General features: G+C 48.1%; 4 non-coding genes across 4 annotated transcripts; all 4 read left to right on the top strand.

Annotated features, from left to right (window-relative positions):
* Positions 1-1,425: 1,425 nt before the first annotated feature.
* Positions 1,426-1,544, top strand: LOC143999637 (5S ribosomal RNA). Its single transcript, XR_013278100.1, has one exon. It is a non-coding gene; the product is annotated as a 5S ribosomal RNA (ribosomal RNA).
* A 3,251-nt stretch (positions 1,545-4,795) lies between these two features.
* On the top strand, positions 4,796-4,914 carry LOC143999566 (5S ribosomal RNA). The gene has a single exon (XR_013278036.1). It is a non-coding gene; the product is annotated as a 5S ribosomal RNA (ribosomal RNA).
* An 8,635-nt stretch (positions 4,915-13,549) lies between these two features.
* Positions 13,550-13,668, top strand: LOC143999591 (5S ribosomal RNA). The gene has a single exon (XR_013278059.1). It is a non-coding gene; the product is annotated as a 5S ribosomal RNA (ribosomal RNA).
* A 3,254-nt stretch (positions 13,669-16,922) lies between these two features.
* LOC143998614 (5S ribosomal RNA) lies at positions 16,923-17,041 on the top strand. The gene has a single exon (XR_013277939.1). It is a non-coding gene; the product is annotated as a 5S ribosomal RNA (ribosomal RNA).

Consider the following 17,041-nt stretch of genomic DNA (forward strand, 5'->3'; position numbering starts at 1 on the left):
AACGGAACAGAACAAAACAAATTTATTGACGGCGCCCATATCTACGGCCCATCCATTTTCCAGCACTCTCCTCAGCCGTTTTGGTGCCATCACTCCTGCTCTTTAGTTGCCCTTGCGCCAACACATTCCACAGCGCTCTCCAGGCTGGGGGACAGCACGGGAAACACGCACACGGACTGCCAAAGCCAGCGAGAAGCCACAGAGCCGACCCCTCGTCAAACCGGCACCCTGAAGCGGCTAAGGAGTAGGCAGCAGGTTGCCTACAGGAGCGCGGTTTTAGTTTGCGGCTGCCCCAGGCTTAGAGGAAAAGAGGTAATGCGTGCGCTGCTGTTTTTTTTGGATCCAGCCTACCCAGCGGTCATATAAATATAGGGGAAGGCTGGGTTCGGGTGACCAGGCAGCACTTGCACGAGGCCAACTAGGGTTGCCACCTCATCCCTTTAAACCCAAACACATCTGAATTACACAGGTTCTGAGGCTAATTAAATGCAGATAAGGCAACAAGTGAGTTTAATTACCACCTTAATCAGCCACAGAATCTGTGTAATTCAGATGTGTTTGGATTTAAAGGGATGAGATGGCAACTCAAAGGCCAACATGAAGTGCTACCTTGTAGAGGTAATCCTGGGAAGCCAATCAGTGGTAGTTTGGGTCAGGATATGACCATTGTTCATGTTGAACTGTAATGGCCCAGACTTCTCAGTAAAGTTGCATCAAGTGTTCTAAGCCTGCTCTGAAGTCATTGAAAGGGGTGCATCATGCATGTTGGTCTCCAGGCCTATTGAAAAGAAGTTGGGTGAGTAAGGCGGCACATGTGGGGTATGGAGCAACTCTACAGGAAAAGGTCTACCTAGTGGGCAAGTCAAAGAGTTGCTTGACTGCAGCCACTGGTGAGGCATGGTGCCTGGTATAGGTGAGGGGTCCTCCGGTAGCCAGGGGGGTAGATGTACTGGCTCCCTCCCCAGCAGTCAGCTTCCAGTAGCTAGCGGAACAGAAGCCAGGTTCTGGAGATCCATGGGCTGGCCACCTGCTACGAGAGCGAAGGCGTAAACAAGTGCGGGCATAAGGCCCCGCGCTACATGCACCCTGCTGCACCTCTTCTTCCTGTGGTGCAAAGCCTTGTCAGCGAAAAGGGTTAAAGTCAGGCCAGGGGAAGCCAGAAAGGAGCATTGGAAGCAAGGCTGAGGATGTGTGTGTGCGTGAGAAGGTGCAGGCAGGAAGAGGTTAAAGAGGGAGCAAAGCAGCAGGAGGCAGGGACGGGGTTGAGGAGAGCAAGCGAGAGAGAGAGAGAGAGAGGAGAGACGACAAAGTGCGGTGTGCTGCCATGCTTGTGAAAAGGCACAGCTGATTGTAGTAAAGTCAAGGAAAGGCGGAGCCAGGCTGCCGCTGACAAGTACAAGAGGCTTGAAAGAGACCCTGAGCTTTGCCTACGGCCACACCACCCTGAATGCGCCCGCTCTTGTCTGATCTCGGAAGCTAAGCAGGGTCGGGCCTGGTTAGTACTTGGATGGGAGACCGCCTGGGAATACCAGGTGCTGTAGGCTTTTGCTTTTCTTACAGCAGGGGTCACTCTCCTCTATGCTTCTTTTTACATTCATTTTTACCCAAAGCGCTCTCTCTCTCTCTCTCTCTCTCTCTCTCTCTCTCTCTCTCTCTCTCTCTCTCTCTCTCTCTCTCTCTCTCTCTCTCTCTCTGCAAGCCCTCCTGCACACCTAGCTCCTACAAAATCACCCGTGCCCAACCAAGCCTCCACTTTTTACAAGCCCACTTCCACAATCTCATCCCTTCTTTCAAAAATACACTTTCTTCTCTCTACCTCCCTCCCTGAGGAGATTGCCACGTATCCAGTCCCCTATGGCAGCAAAACAACGGCCAGACGCAACCCCCACCAAGCTAGCCCCCATCCTACATTCTGCTTAGGCTCCACGGCCCGGTAGACATGTGCGGTTCGTTTCGTACGAATTTCCCAAAATTCGTACGTTCGGGAGGATCCGAAATACGAATTGCCATGTGTCCGAACTCTGTACGCAATACGAACTTTTGTTTAGGAATTTGGGATTTCGGATTAGTTGTCGTCGCATCGACGACTCAGTAATTATGCTTATTATGAGGGGCTCCCACCATCCCTGTGCTATGCTGACTTCCTCCTGGGGCTGCTTATTATGAGGGGCTCCCACCATCCCTGTGCTATGCTGACTTCCTCCTGGGGCTGCTTATTATGAGGGGCTCCCACCATCCCTGTGCTGTGCTGACTTCCTCCTGGGGCTGTACCTCTGCTGTGCTTATTATGAGGGCCTCCCACCATCCCTGTGCTATGCTGACTTCCTCCTGGGGCTGCTTATTATGAGGGGCTCCCACCATCCCTGTACTGACTTCCTCCTGGGGCTGTACCTCTGCTTTGCTCATTATGAGGGCCTCCCACCATCCCTGTGCTATGCTGACTTCCTCCTGGGGCTGCTTATTATGAGGTGCTCCCACCATCCCTGTGCTGTGCTGACTTCCTCCTGGGTCTGTACCCTCTGCTGTGCTCATTATGAGGGGTTTCCACCATTCCTGTGCTGTGCTGACATACTGAGCACAGCAGAGGTACAGCCCCAGGAGGAAGTCAGCACAGCACAGGGATGGGGGGAGCCCCTCATAATAAGCAGCCCCAGGAGGAAGTCGGCATAGCACAGGGATAATGGGAGCCCCTCATAATGAGCACAGCAGAGGTACAGCCCCAGGAGGAAGTCAGCACAGCACAGGGATGGTGGGAGCCCCTCATAATAAGCAGCCCCAGGAGGAAGTCAGCATAGCAAAGGGATGGTGGGAGCCCCTCATAATAAGCAGCCCCAGGAGGAAGTCAGCATAGCACAGGGATGGTGGGAGCCCCTCATAATGAGCACAGCAGAGGTACAACCCCAGGAGGAAGTCAGCATAGCACAGGGATGGTGGGAGCCCCTCATAATAAGCAGCCCCAGGAGGAAGTCAGCACAGCACAGGGATGGTGGGAGCCCCTCATTATAAGCAGCCCCAGGAGGAAGTCAGCATAGCACAGGGATGGTGGGAGCCCCTCATAATAAGCAGCCCCAGGAGGAGCAGGCGAAAACTGGACCAGCGGTGCATGGCAGCAATCCGCTTCTCTCTTTCTCGTCTAATGAAAAGTCGTATTTCGGATAGGAAATTCTTCAATGAAATTTCGTATTTTGGATAAAAACCAAACTTCCATCAGCATCGACTGTCATTATATTGAGGTATATTTTTGCCTTTAAATTCATCGTAACGAACGTTCATACAAGTTAACGATCCTAACGACAATTCGTATTTCGTACGAAACGAAACAGAATTTCGGACACGAAATACGAAGTACGAATTAATTTTAATACGAACCGTAACGGAACAGAACAAAATAAATGTATTGACGGCGCCCATATCTACGGCCCATCCATTTTCCAGCACTCTCCTCAGCCGTTTTGGTGCCATCACTCCTGCTCTTTAGTTGCCCTTGCGCCAACACATTCCACAGCGCTCTCCAGGCTGGGGGACAGCACGGGAAACACGCACACGGACTGCCAAAGCCAGCGAGAAGCCACAGAGCCGACCCCTCGTCAAACCGGCACCCTGAAGCGGCTAAGGAGTAGGCAGCAGGTTGCCTACAGGAGCGCGGTTTTAGTTTGCGGCTGCCCCAGGCTTGGAGGAAAAGAGGTAATGCGTGCGCTGCTGTTTTTTTTGGATCCAGCCTACCCAGCGGTCATATAAATATAGGGGAAGGCTGGGTTCGGGTGATCAGGCAGCACTTGCACGAGGCCAACTAGGGTTGCCACCTCATCCCTTTAAACCCAAACACATCTGAATTACACAGGTTCTGAGGCTAATTAAATGCAGATAAGGCAACAAGTGAGTTTAATTACCACCTTAATCAGCCACAGAATCTGTGTAATTCAGATGTGTTTGGATTTAAAGGGATGAGATGGCAACTCAAAGGCCAACATGAAGTGCTACCTTGTAGAGGTAATCCTGGGAAGCCAATCAGTGGTAGTTTGGGTCAGGATATGACCATTGTTCATGTTGAACTGTAATGGCCCAGACTTCTCAGTAAAGTTGCATCAAGTGTTCTAAGCCTGCTCTGAAGTCATTGAAAGGGGTGCATCATGCATGTTGGTCTCCAGGCCTATTGAAAAGAAGTTGGGTGAGTAAGGCGGCACATGTGGGGTATGGAGCAACTCTACAGGAAAAGGTCTACCTAGTAGGCAAGTCAAACAGTTGCTTGACTGCAGCCACTGGTGAGGCATGGTGCCTGGTATAGGTGAGGGGTCCTCCGGTAGCCAGGGGGGTAGATGTACTGGCTCCCTCCCCAGCAGTCAGCTTCCAGTAGCTAGCGGAACAGAAGCCAGGTTCTGGAGATCCATGGGCTGGCCACCTGCTACGAGAGCGAAGGCGTAAACAAGTGCGGGCATAAGGCCCCGCGCTACACGCACCCTGCTGCACCTCTTCTTCCTGTGGTGCAAAGCCTTGTCAGCGAAAAGGGTTAAAGTCAGGCCAGGGGAAGCCAGAAAGGAGCATTGGAAGCAAGGCTGAGGATGTGTGTGTGCGTGAGAAGGTGCAGGCAGGAAGAGGTTAAAGAGGGAGCAAAGCAGCAGGAGGCAGGGACGGGGTTGAGGAGAGCAAGCGAGAGAGAGAGAGAGAGGAGAGACGACAAAGTGCGGTGTGCTGCCATGCTTGTGAAAAGGCACAGCTGATTGTAGTAAAGTCAAGGAAAGGCGGAGCCAGGCTGCCGCTGACAAGTACAAGAGGCTTGAAAGAGACCCTGAGCTTTGCCTACGGCCACACCACCCTGAATGCGCCCGCTCTCGTCTGATCTCGGAAGCTAAGCAGGGTCGGGCCTGGTTAGTACTTGGATGGGAGACCGCCTGGGAATACCAGGTGCTGTAGGCTTTTGCTTTTCTTACAGCAGGGGTCACTCTCCTCTATGCTTCTTTTTACATTCATTTTTACCCAAAGCGCTCTCTCTCTCTCTCTCTCTCTCTGCAAGCCCTCCTGCACACCTAGCTCCTACTGTGAGGATCAAGGTATAAGAATAAAAATGGTTGACAGTATATTTCTTATTAATGCTTATCTCGTCTGTTTTCAGTTGTTTTAAAGACATCATTCTTAAAGGCCGGATGGGTGCAGTCACATCCAGTCACGTACACACAAAGAGGAAGCCATGTCATAAGGGTCAACTGCTGCATCAGCTCTAAGAGCAGAAGACATTGCCTTTTATAGAAGTTGTTTTGTTTCAACATTTTTAACGCCTGTCTTTCCTTTGTGTATATAAGAGCTGTGTGATAATAAAGGACCTCAGAGTAAGCAAGTGCGACCGTCTGAGCAGATATACTGAGAAGTTTTTCCGTGTCTCCTTGCTTAGATAAGACTCTAATAATAATTGTGAAACGGTAACATAACTTGTGAATAGGTGACTTGCAGTAGTCACACCTAACATTTTTGGCGCACGAACAAGGGACTTCGCTAAAGAAACTACAAGAGGCGAACGAACATAAGGACGGAACAAAGAGGTCGGGCACATCAGGAACCACAGACAAATCCTGCGCAGGTAAGAAAAGCTTTATTTTCTTATAAACTCTGTGCTTCTTAGATTTGTGCCCACCCGATCTGTCTGTATTGTTCTTCAGGTAAAACCAACCTCTGTAGTAAGCGAGTCTTGAATTTAATATTTGACTTATGTTACCGTTGTTTCTTGTCTGTCTCCTTGTCATCTGTCTGTTGTGACTGAGATAAGCCCTGTTTGTATGGTGTGAATTGAAACATATATCATCCCAATGGGTAACGGAATGCGCCCTTAACTCGTAAGAGTACTTGGGGGTCCGACACTTAAGTTTGATATACGCTTTTTGATTCATGAGCCTAAAAACGGGTTGAAAGTATAAGTCCTGACTGCCTCGATAAAGCAGGAATAAGAAACGAATGCTGAGAGATTCCATGGTAATGGGAAGGGAATAAGGTCTCCACAAAGCCCGGAGATCTAGTTATATGTGTTTGGCCACCAAAAGGAATGCTTGTATATGTTGTAGCTGTCAGTCTGGTCATAATATTTGTCAGTTGGCTAGCATATAAAGTAATTCGATTTCAGAAATCTCATCCAGGAGAGGTTTTTAGTATTTTGGCACCCTAGGAGGAGAAGGCAACGAGACACTTAGTAAGTGATCCAAACGCCACCTAGGCAGGACTGTCAAAATGGGCCAGACACATGGTAAACCCCAGGAGGAATCTCAGAAATGTTATGCTGTTAAAGACATAATTACAATGTTATATGGGAAGGACAAGGCACAGGGCACGAATAGGGTTCTCAAGAAATTTGGAATGGATGGAGAAAATGGGCTAAGTGTAGAAGGTTGGGAGAATATAAAGAGAGACAGACAGGGGGAGGTCCTGCAGAACAGATGGGTATCACAAATACAATGTTTAATTAAGGTTTCCAACAGGGCTAAAGAGGAGGGATGGAAGTATTGTCATGAACAGGGTGGATGGGATATGAAGGTCCGACGTAAGAGTCTCCCTTCTGCTCCCGAGGATGGAGTAAAAACGGAAGGTACTCCACCTCCTTATACCACTACCACACCAGGTAGTGAAAGACCAAAACTTTATCCTTCCTTAAGAGGAAGAGGATGGGTATGCCGAGTATGCGGTACCCAGAATACAGACTGGGCACAGGAATGTGTACATTGCGGAGCTCAAAGACCAGAGTCCGTAGCTCCAGTCCACAGTCGGACTAGGGTAATACAAGTAAATAATCCAAATGCGGGTCAAGCAGGACAGCCACCTACAGTGACTCGACAAGTCGTTCTGAGGACATGGACACCTTGGTCGGCTGACACTCTTATGGCATTAATACAGAATGCTCCTGATCCCGTAGCAAAACCTGCCGCATTCTGTAGATTCGTGACACAATTACTAGACACACATGAAGCAACTTGGCAAGATGGGGAAGATTTGTGTAGACATAAAATGACACTAACGATGTTTAATCAATTTATGAATGAAATTGCTCCACATAGACCACAAGGGGATCCAGCGGCAGATCCACCAGGAATACACCCCCGTCATATAGACTCTAGACCCCTGTTTATTAATCAGTTACGAGAATTTTGCCAAGGGAAACAGCAGGAAAGGGGTCCGACAGCGCCCATAAAACAGGCCCCAGGTCAGACTGTTACAGAATTTTACCTCAACATGGAAAGCATGATGGCTGACGAAGGTCTAGATTTAGCCTTACCCGTCACCATTAGGGCTTTCAATCGACAGTTTATGGAAGGACTAGTACCCCAAATAAGTGACAAACTGAAGGCATGTACTCCCGAATGGAGAGCCATACGGGACAGAGGAACATTGTTGCAGAAAGCACAAGGCATAGAGGCTGATTTAGCAGAAACTGAACCCAGAAGGACACCGGGAGTTAACACTGTTGCCCGGGTCAATGAAGGAGGGAATTCCTCCCGTAAACCTCTTACCTGTTATTACTGCAACAAGGTGGGACATATAAAAAGAGACTGTAGGAAAAGAATAAAAAACGAACAGGAAGGAAACACGGACAGAGACACGAGGGACTACAGACAGAGGCGTACCAATGATAGGGACGATCCGACCGCATGACTTGCCCCAGTCCTAGCTGAATCAGAGAATAAAATGCTCCACATATTGATGAAGGTGGAAGGTAAACATATTCCTTGTTTAGTTGACACAGGAGCGTCACGCAGCTTATTATCTGATTCAGTAGTCCCTCCACACATGACATCCCGTGACACCATACCCATAAGTGGTTATGACGGTCTTTTGTCCGATGCCCCACTGACTAAACCTTTAAAAGTAAAAATAGGGAATCACATGTTTTTGTCACGCTTTTTGATTTCCAGAGGAGCCCCTACTAATTTATTAGGAGCAGATATTCTTCAGAAAATAGGAGCAAACATTACTTATCATCCAGATGGTATGGTCACCTTAGCAATAGGAGATGACCCAGAGGGTATAGAAATCTGTAATAAAATACAATGTTTGGAAGTAGAACCAGAACTGTCCAATACACCCTCGCCGGAAATAGATCAAATTCTGTCTAGCCTTCCGGAAGGGCTATGGGAAACACATCCAGCAGACGTTGGGCTTTTGCCCATACCCCCGGTTACTCTACAGCTGATTCCAGGAGCAGTTCTCCCCCAGCAGAAACAGTACCCACTCAGTGCGCCCCAGGAAGCAGCTATAGAACTACAAGTGGAGGCTCTACTCAAAAGTGGAGCATTAAAAGAAATACAGTCACCAGCCAATACCCCATTGTATCCGGTCAAGAAAAAGACATTGGGGGATGGCCCAGTAAAGTATAGAATGGTACAAGACCTAAGGGCGGTAAACAAAATATTGGTCCCAATAACGCCACTAGTACCAAACCCGCATACTTTACTTTCAGAAGTACCATCAGATAGCTCCTCATTTACTGTTATAGACTTGGCTAATGCTTTCTTTTCTGTACCCCTGGCGGAGGAATGTCAACCGTGGTTTGCGTTCCGTCTCAAAAACCGCCAGTTGACCTGGACACGCCTACCGCAAGGAATGGCGCATTCGCCAACTCTATACTCGCAAGCCCTACAGACAGTGTTGGGGGAATGGCAACCACCTGACACTTGTGTATTGTTGCAATATGTAGATGACCTATTGTTATGTTGTCCGGAGAACGATACTAGTTTAAAAGCCACTCTATCATTGTTACAATTCCTGGCTGAAAAAGGGTGCAAAGTGAATAGAACTAAGTTACAGGTATGCCAGAAAAAGGTTGTCTTTTTGGGCCACTGTATATCCCAGGGTACTCGACACCTCACTGAAGAACGAGTCCAGGCCATAAGACAAATGAATGTCCCACGCAACTTTAAGCAACTTCGTATGTTTCTGGGAATGGTATCATATTGTAGACAATGGATACCACATGCCAGTTCTCTGATGCAGCCATTATATGATTGCTTGAAAATAGTACCCTATGTACTCACAGAAGCAGGTCATAAGTCTTTTAGCACCTTAAGAAAGTTACTAATTTTGGCACCTGCGATCGGGATCCCTGACTATACCAAAACATTTCATTTGTACATTGCTGAAATCACGGGACACGCAACAGGGGTGTTGACACAACAACACATCAAACAAAGGCCGGTAGCATATTTCTCAGCGGCTCTCGATCCTGTCTCTAGAGGATCACCGTCCTGTGTACGAGCAGTCGCAGCAGTGTCAATTATCATTGACAAATCCTCAGAAATTGTCTTAGACAATCCTGTAGTGGTACATACCACACATGACATACACGCCATCTTGTCACAAGTTCAGCCAAAGCACATATCAATGGCGAGGCAGCTGCGTCTGCAATGCACCTTGCTCCTACCTCCCAATGTTACCTTCCAGCGATGCACTTCCTTTAACTTAGCACAACTTCTACCCTTACAGACAGATTTGACAGGGGGGAGTAATGGTGAAGGCACAGCACAAGAAACTCAGGATTCTGACACACTTTCATTTCATGACATAACATCTGATGAACACGATTGTTTTCAACTTATGGAACAAGAGATCACGGGGTTCCCACATGTCACAGACATACCCATTGCAAATGCAGAACACACACTGTACATAGATGGTAGTAGATTTGCCGATGACAAAGGTAAATATCACACAGGTTATGCTGTGGTAACGGACACACAGGTAATTGAGGCAAAGTCATTACCAGCACACATGTCGGCACAAGAAGCGGAACTAACGGCCTTAGAAAAAGCCTTAGAACACTTAGAGGGACAAGAAGGGAACATTTACACTGACTCTGCCTATGCTTATGGTGTTGCACATGATTATGGCCACATATGGAAAGCTAGAGGTTACCTTACAGCAGCAGGCACACCTGTTAAACATGGTGAAGGAATCAAAAGAGTCCTGAACAATCTTCAAAAAGTTAGAAGAGTAGCCATTATGAAGATAGCGGCACACACGAGCGCAAAAACAATTGAGGCAAAAGGAAATGCATTTGCAGATTTAACTGCAAAACAAGCAGCTCTAGGGGAAGTAAGCCCTGAGACCTTAGCTACGGTAAAGGTGAGCATCCCAGAACCGACATGGCAGCAGATGAGTAAACTACAGGAGCAAGCAGGAGAGAGCGAGAAAGATAGATGGGTAAAAATGGGAGCAGCACCAGGCCTTGACAATATATGGAGGGAAGGAGGCAGAATATGCCTACCTGCCTCTCTATACCCAGCAATGGCAGCGGCTGTCCACTTGCCCACTCATGTCAGCTCCAATTCTATGTATAGGATTGTAAGCCAAGGATGGCTAGCCCCTGGATTCAGTAGTACTGCAAGGAACTACTGTGCTGCATGCCAAATCTGTCTGTTAAATAACCCAGGACAGAGAGTGAAAACCCCACGTAAACATCAGGTTCGGGCCCAATATCCCTTTCAGAGACTGCAAATTGACTATATCCAAATGCCTAAGAGCGGCCCATTTGAATTTTGTCTCGTGTGCATCTGCTTATTTTCAGGCTGGCCAGAAAGTTATCCAGTGAAATCAGCTACAGCGAAAGCCACAGCGAAGAAACTGATCACAGAGCTGATACCTAGGTTTGGTCTTCCTGAAACCATAGAATCAGATAGGGGAACACACTTTACAGGAGAAATCATGCAGAATGTAATGGCTATGTTAGGGGTTCAACAAAGTTTCCACACCCCTTACCACCCACAGAGTTCAGGATCAGTAGAAAGAGTAAATGGGACAATAAAGTTAAAAATACAAAAAGCTATGCAAGAGTTAAATAAACCTTGGCCAGAATGTCTGCCTTTAGCTTTGTTCTCCATAAGGTATACTCCAACGGGAAAAACAGGGTTATCCCCATATGAAATACTTTTTGGGAATGCACCCAGACTAGGTTTATACTTTCCACAGAGTATGCAATTGCAATGTGATAGTTTGACTGCATATGTGATACAATTACAACAGCATCTAACTAAGATCCACAAAAGTGTGTATTCTTCTCTTCCAGACCCTAACTCAATAGCAGGTACTCATTTGCTGAGCCCCGGAGATTGGGTCTATGTAAAGAAACATACCAGAAAAGCTTTAGAGCCACGGTTTGAAGGACCATATCAAGTACTGCTGACCACTCCCACATCGGTCAAGTTGGAGGGTAAAGCAGCCTGGATCCACGCTTCACACTGTAAAAAGGAGCCAGTTGGCAAATGACAACATGTATCTTTTTATTCTTTTTGTTTCAGTAATCCTGACCAATAGTTTGGTTACCTCACAGAATGAAATTCACAAGGATGAAGGATTTTCTAAAAAAATGTTATTACTGAAGTTTAAATATGCTTATGCTCGGAAGTCAGGATATGAGAAATGTTGGATTTGCAGTAAATTACACCCCAGTACAGCAAACATACCACTGATGGCAGTTCCTATAAATTATACTGATCTTGCTAACAGTAGCATTAACATAACTGGAACAAATACCAGCAAGACAGTAATGTTTAAATCAAATGGTCTCGCCTTTCCCCCTGCCTGGTGTTTCAACTTAGGGAACACAACGGGAGGAAATAGAGAATGCCAAGACAGCAAGTTTAATTTGTCCATTGTCGTATTAAATGGAAGCTTCTACCCCAGTAATTCCAGCACACACCAGACATTATCTGACTTCCTCACTAACATTGTGGATAATAAGGTTAGGTGGTTAGTATCCAACTTATCCCTCTATGGATACACCTCTCGTTATAGAAATGATATCAGTTCAAGATCAGTAGCTCTAGGAAACAATATATACATCTGTTGTGGGGATAAGTGTTATACCTGGATACCTAGAAGGGCTCAGGGATGGTGCTACCTCGCAAGTTTGGTACCAGTAATGGGAGTAGTGGGTGATGAATGAGGTGATCACCTACTAGAAGCTAGTATGCACCCCAGATATCCCCTCAGATATCGTAGCAAGAGAGAAATATTCTTAGAGCAGGACATGGCATGGGCTTGGTTCCCGTCCTGGACAGGATGGGGTATAGACTTAATGAAGCGACTAAATAACTATACTGGAATAATTAATGATATTTTGGAGAAAAACTCTGATGACATTACTAAGTTAAATCTAGAGACCAGAGCCATCACAAAACAAATAGAATTACATGAGTTAGCGATTGAAAGTATGAGTGCAGCATTAACAGGACTCTGTGAGGCTACAGAAGACTATGAATGTTGTACTTGGATACATAACACCAGCATCGAGATACCCGACTATTATGACATCATTGCACGACACCGCACGGAAGTAAAGGATCTACAGGAGAAGGCCCGTAATATTGGCCGTGACTGGGATCCGTTTGGTGGAACTTTTAGCTTCTCAGGGTTATTCTCTTGGCTTAAGAAGGCAGCGATGACAATTATAGTGGTGCTTTTATTTGTATTTCTTCTTTATGCGTGCTTTAAACTGCTCATGTGCTTTTGCAAGAAAGCCAAGGTAAATGCTGTAGAAAAGATGGAACTTTTGTAAGTTGGATAAGATAGGTGGATTTGGTTCCTTGACATCACCCATCTGTCAGAAAAGCCACTCTTCCTGAATTTTAGATGTTGGTACTATCCAGGGGGATGGGTGTATACCCCTCTGACAACTCGCGGTCAGGGAGAGTACTTTGGACATAGGCCGACTAGAACTTGTTCAGGTGGACCCAGGGTAAGAGGGAAGGGTGATGTCAAAGGGGGAAGTTGTGAGGATCAAGGTATAAGAATAAAAATGGTTGACAGTATGTTTCTTTAAATGCTTATCTCGTCTGTTTTCAGTTGTTTTAAAGACATCATTCTTAAAGGCCGGATGGGTGCAGTCACGTACACACAAACAGGAAGCCATGTCATAAGGGTCAACTGCTGCATCAGCTCTAAAAGCAGAAGACACTTAGAAATTGCCTTTTATAGAAGTTGTTTTGTTTCAACATTTTTAACGCCTGTCTGTCTTTTGTGTATATAAGAGCTGTGTGATAATAAAGAGACTCAGAGTGAGTGAGTGCGACCGTCTGAGCAGACATACTGAGAACTCTTTCCGTGTCTCCTTGCTTAGATAAGACTCTAATAATAATTGGGAAACGGTAACATAACTTATGAATAGGTGACTTGCAGTAGTCACACCTAACAAGAGCGAAGGCGTAAACAAGTGCGGGCATAAGGCCCCGCGCTACACGCACCCTGCTGCACCTCTTCTTCCTGTGGTGCAAAGCCTTGTCAGCGAAAAGGGTTAAAGTCAGGCCAGGGGAAGCCAGAAAGGAGCATTGGAAGCAAGGCTGAGGATGTGTGTGTGCGTGAGAAGGTGCAGGCAGGAAGAGGTTAAAGAGGGAGCAAAGCAGCAGGAGGCAGGGACGGGGTTGAGGAGAGCAAGCGAGAGAGAGAGAGAGAGGAGAGACGACAAAGTGCGGTGTGCTGCCATGCTTGTGAAAAGGCACAGCTGATTGTAGTAAAGTCAAGGAAAGGCGGAGCCAGGCTGCCGCTGACAAGTACAAGAGGCTTGAAAGAGAGCATGAGCTTTGCCTACGGCCACACCACTCTGAATGCGCCCGCTCTCGTCTGATCTCGGAAGCTAAGCAGGGTCGGGCCTGGTTAGTACTTGGATGGGAGACCGCCTGGGAATACCAGGTGCTGTAGGCTTTTGCTTTTCTTACAGCAGGGGTCACTCTCCTCTATGCTTCTTTTTACATTCATTTTTACCCAAAGCGCTCTCTCTCTCTCTCTCTCTCTCTGCAAGCCCTCCTGCACACCTAGCTCCTACAAAATCACCCGTGCCCAACCAAGCCTCCACTTTTTACAAGCCCACTTCCACAATCTCATCCCTTCTTTCAAAAATACACTTTCTTCTCTCTACCTCCCTCCCTGAGGAGATTGCCACGTATCCAGTCCTCTATGGCAGCAAAACAACGGCCAGACGCAACCCCCACCAAGCTAGCCCCCATCCTACATTCTGCTTAGGCTCCACGGCCCGGTAGACATGTGCAGTTCGTTTCGTACGAATTTCCCAAAATTCGTACGTTCGGGAGGATCCGAAATACGAATTGCCATGCGTCCGAACTCTGTACGCAATACGAACTTTTGTTTAGGAATTTCGGATTTCGGATTAGTTGTCGTCGCATCGACGACTCAGTCATTATGCTTATTATGAGGGGCTCCCACCATCCCTGTGCTATGCTGACTTCCTCCTGGGGCTGCTTATTATGAGGGGCTCCCACCATCCCTGTGCTATGCTGACTTCCTCCTGGGGCTGCTTATTATGAGGGGCTCCCACCATCCCTGTGCTGTGCTGACTTCCTCCTGGGGCTGTACCTCTGCTGTGCTTATTATGAGGGCCTCCCACCATCCCTGTGCTATGCTGACTTCCTCCTGGGGCTGCTTATTATGAGGGGCTCCCACCATCCCTGTACTGACTTCCTCCTGGGGCTGTACCTCTGCTTTGCTCATTATGAGGGCCTCCCACCATCCCTGTGCTATGCTGACTTCCTCCTGGGGCTGCTTATTATGAGGTGCTCCCACCATCCCTGTGCTGTGCTGACTTCCTCCTGGGTCTGTACCCTCTGCTGTGCTCATTATGAGGGGTTTCCACCATTCCTGTGCTGTGCTGACATACTGAGCACAGCAGAGGTACAGCCCCAGGAGGAAGTCAGCACAGCACAGGGATGGGGGGAGCCCCTCATAATAAGCAGCCCCAGGAGGAAGTCGGCATAGCACAGGGATGGTGGGAGCCCCTCATAATGAGCACAGCAGAGGTACAGCCCCAGGAGGAAGTCAGCACAGCACAGGGATGGTGGGAGCCCCTCATAATAAGCAGCCCCAGGAGGAAGTCAGCATAGCAAAGGGATGGTGGGAGCCCCTCATAATAAGCAGCCCCAGGAGGAAGTCAGCATAACACAGGGATGGTGGGAGCCCCTCATAATGAGCACAGCAGAGGTACAACCCCAGGAGGAAGTCAGCATAGCACAGGGATGGTGGGAGCCCCTCATAATAAGCAGCCCCAGGAGGAAGTCAGCACAGCACAGGGATGGTGGGAGCCCCTCATTATAAGCAGCCCCAGGAGGAAGTCAGCATAGCACAGGGATGGTGGGAGCCCCTCATAATAAGCAGCCCCAGGAGGAAGTCAGCATAGCACAGGGATGGTGGGAGCCCCTCATAATAAGCATCCCCAGGAGGAGCAGACGAAAACTGGACCAGCGGTGCATGGCAGCAATCCGCTTCTCTCTTTCTCGTCTAATGAAAAGTCGTATTTCGGATAGGAAATTCTTCAATGAAATTTCGTATTTTGGATAAAAACCAAACTTCCATCAGCATCGACTGTCATTATATTGAGGTATATTTTTGCCTTTAAATTCATCGTAACGAACGTTCATACAAGTTAACGATCCTAACGACAATTCGTATTTCGTACGAAACGAAACAGAATTTCGGACACGAAATACGAAGTACGAATTAATTTTAATACGAACCGTAACGGAACAGAACAAAACAAATTTATTGAAGGCGCCCATATCTACGGCCCATCCATTTTCCAGCACTCTCCTCAGCCGTTTTGGTGCCATCACTCCTGCTCTTTAGTTGCCCTTGCGCCAACACATTCCACAGCGCTCTCCAGGCTGGGGGACAGCACGGGAAACACGCACACGGACTGCCAAAGCCAGCGAGAAGCCACAGAGCCGACCCCTCGTCAAACCGGCACCCTGAAGCGGCTAAGGAGTAGGCAGCAGGTTGCCTACAGGAGCGCGGTTTTAGTTTGCGGCTGCCCCAGGCTTGGAGGAAAAGAGGTAATGCGTGCGCTGCTGTTTTTTTTTGGATCCAGCCTACCCAGCGGTCATATAAATATAGGGGAAGGCTGGGTTCGGGTGACCAGGCAGCACTTGCACGAGGCCAACTAGGGTTGCCACCTCATCCCTTTAAACCCAAACACATCTGAATTACACAGGTTCTGAGGCTAATTAAATGCAGATAAGGCAACAAGTGAGTTTAATTACCACCTTAATCAGCCACAGAATCTGTGTAATTCAGATGTGTTTGGATTTAAAGGGATGAGATGGCAACTCAAAGGCCAACATGAAGTGCTACCTTGTAGAGGTAATCCTGGGAAGCAAATCAGTGGTAGTTTGGGTCAGGATATGACCAATGTTCATGTTGAACTGTAATGCCCCAGACTTCTCAGTAAAGTTGCATCAAGTGTTCTAAGCCTGCTCTGAAGTCATTGAAAGGGGTGCATCATGCATGTTGGTCTCCAGGCCTATTGAAAAGAAGTTGGGTGAGTAAGGCGGCACATGTGGGGTATGGAGCAACTCTACAGGAAAAGGTCTACCTAGTGGGCAAGTCAAAGAGTTGCTTGACTGCAGCCACTGGTGAGGCATGGTGCCTGGTATAGGTGAGGGGTCCTCCGGTAGCCAGGGGGGTAGATGTACTGGCTCCCTCCCCTGCAGTCAGCTTCCAGTAGCTAGCGGAACAGAAGCCAGGTTCTGGAGATCCATGGGCTGGCCACCTGCTACGAGAGCGAAGGCGTAAACAAGTGCGGGCATAAGGCCCCGCGCTACATGCACCCTGCTGCACCTCTTCTTCCTGTGGTGCAAAGCCTTGTCAGCGAAAAGGGTTAAAGTCAGGCCAGGGGAAGCCAGAAAGGAGCATTGGAAGCAAGGCTGAGGATGTGTGTGTGCGTGAGAAGGTGCAGGCAGGAAGAGGTTAAAGAGGGAGCAAAGCAGCAGGAGGCAGGGACGGGGTTGAGGAGAGCAAGCGAGAGAGAGAGAGAGAGAGAGGAGAGACGACAAAGTGCGGTGTGCTGCCATGCTTGTGAAAAGGCACAGCTGATTGTAGTAAAGTCAAGGAAAGGCGGAGCCAGGCTGCCGCTGACAAGTACAAGAGGCTTGAAAGAGACCATGAGCTTTGCCTACGGCCACACCACCCTGAATGCGCCCGCTCTCGTCTGATCTCGGAAGCTAAGCAGGGTTGGGCCTGGTTAGTACTTGGATGGGAGACCGCCTGGGAATACCAGGTGCTGTAGGCT

Source organism: Lithobates pipiens, unplaced genomic scaffold (assembly GCF_037356315.1).
Source record: "Lithobates pipiens isolate NorthernLeopardFrog02 unplaced genomic scaffold, aLitPip1_a1.2 Scaffold_19, whole genome shotgun sequence".
NCBI lineage: Eukaryota > Metazoa > Chordata > Amphibia > Anura > Ranidae > Lithobates > Lithobates pipiens.